Raw genomic sequence first — 2,445 nt, 5'->3', positions numbered from 1 at the left:
GGGCACAGCGTGGGGCACAGCGTGGGGCACAGCGTGGGGCACAGTCAGGCATCTGCTCCTGCTCTACTGTTTTGGGCCCAATGAACACAAATGCAACGTCCCTCCTGCCACCTGCGCACTCGCAGTGGCAAGAAATACATTCTAACCCAGGAGGGAGATGAGCTCGGGTGACCCCAGCTCCCGGGGTAACTCCTGGGAACACTTGGTGTATTTCTCTCCAGTCTTCTTTCTATGAAAGTATTTACAAAATGGGATCATGATGCACATACCTTTTTAAAAAATAAAATTTCACTCTGAAACATTCCCTAACTTACAGAAAGGTTGCAAGTTCAGTACAGAACACTGTTTTTTTTAAGATTGGCACCTGAGCTAACAACTGTTGCCAATCTTCTTTTTTCTTCTTCTTCTTCTCCTCAAAGCCCCCCAGTACGCAGTTGCATACTCTAGTTGTGAGGGCCTCTGGTTGTGGCATGTGGGGCACCGCCTCAGCATGGCCTGATGAGCGGTGCCATGTCTGCACCCAGGATCTGACTGGTGAAACCGTGGGCCACTGAAGCGGAGCGCATGAACTCAACCACTTGGCCACGGGGCTGGCCCCCAAAACGCTTTTTTTCTAAATTATTTGCAAGTCAGTAGCAGACCTGATGCCCATGACCACTGTTGACATGTATTTTTTAAATGCGTGTTTCCTACAAACAGGGACATTTTCTTACAAAACCACAGTGCAACCGTCAAAATCAGGATATTAAGGTTGACACGTTAACACCATCCAAGACAGGCTACATAATCTGTGGGGCCCAGTGCAACACAGAAATAGGGGCACCTTGATCAACCAGCGAGAATTTCAGGACGGTGCCCAGTGAGTGTTAAAGCCTACACAAAACCCCCTTGACCACACGTGGAGTAGCCCCTGAAGCTGGCCTGGTGCCAGGAACCTCTGACCCTCCAGGGTCTGCCACCTGCCCCTGCAGTGCCCCTACAGCAAAGGGCTGGTCTCAGGCTCCTGCTGGATTTGCCTGTCGGCCTCCTCAATCCCCTTCGCTCAAAAGAGCCTCAGGCTCCTGCAGGCTCCAGGACCCTGAGGTGCTTTGAGGGGTGCAACCCAGTTATTCTGTGGAACATCCCTCAATCTGGGCTCCTCTGGAGCGCCCTCTTGATTAGATACAGGATTTGCATCTTTGGCAGGAACATCCCAGCAGTGATGCTGTGTTCTTGGTTTGGGCATCTGTCTCCTGGTAACGTCCATGCTGATGACCTGATGTCAGGCTGTCTGCCGCCGCGACACTGTGACATCACTCCTTCATCTCCCTAATTAATACCTATTTCTGGGGAGGTGTTCAGAAACTATGTAAATGTCCCATTCCTCATCAAACTTTCATTTTATTCAGTTATTATATCAGTATGGACTCAAGGTTTTCATTTTACTCAATAGTTAGATTCCATTTCTAGAGTTAATTTATTTTGATGCTTAAATGTCCCCAGTTTGGACAGTGGGAACCTGTGTTAGTTTCCTGTGGCTGCTGTAACAAATTACCACAAACTTGGTGTCTAAAATTCATTGTCTCACAGTCCTGGATGCCAGAAACCCAAGGTCGCTGTGTCGGCAGGGCCACGGTCCCTCTGAAGGCTCTAGGAGAGGGTCCTTCCTCGGCTCTTCCAGCTTCTGGAACCTCGCCTTGGGGCTGAAGCTGCGTGTGTCCAAGTTTCCCTCTCCTTCCTCGTGTTAGGACACCAGTCATTAGATTCAGGGCTCACCCTAGATCCAGGATGGTCTCATCTTGAGATTGTTAACTAATTCATCTGCAAAGACCATATTTCCAAATAAGGTTCACTTGTAGAGGCTCCTTGTGGGCGTGAATCTGGGGCAGATGCTATTCGACCCACCACCGAGCCCTTGAAAGACTGCTCTTCTTCATGCCTCTCCTTCTTGAGCACTTCCTGACTTTCCGGCACAAGAAGGAGTTCCAGGCTCCTGTACTGTCCCTGCCCCAACCCTGGAGTCGACCACTCCCCTCCCTCAGTGGAGAAGCGAATCCAGAACCAGGGTCTGGACATGAGGTGTGCCCACTGCACTGGAGTCACTGTGCTAACACACACACGTATCAACCTCTCCATTTCCACATGTTGCAACCTTACCAAGACAGACACACACGTGTTCTTCAGAAACAGACATTGAGAAGCAGTTTGGGGCAAGATGTGTATAGGGCCCAACCTCATGAAAGAAAGGGTAGGAAGCAGACTGGGAAGGGGGAGAGGTGTGATGGAGGCCTGAAGTGTCCCCTGTCAGGGAAGCCGCTGTGCTCAATGTCCCACCTTGCATAGTGGGCTGCCTCAGGAAGACATGACCTTGGGAGAGTTGCTAGATAAAATACAGGACACCCAGTTAAATTTGAAATTCTGAAACTCAGATTTAACTGTATGCCCTGTGTTTTTACTTTTTCTCAG

Source organism: Equus quagga, chromosome 9 (genome assembly GCF_021613505.1).
Source record: "Equus quagga isolate Etosha38 chromosome 9, UCLA_HA_Equagga_1.0, whole genome shotgun sequence".
NCBI classification, from domain to species: Eukaryota; Metazoa; Chordata; class Mammalia; order Perissodactyla; family Equidae; genus Equus; species Equus quagga.
The sequence above is the reverse complement of the archived record's forward strand: the minus strand, read 5'-3'. Positions refer to the sequence as shown.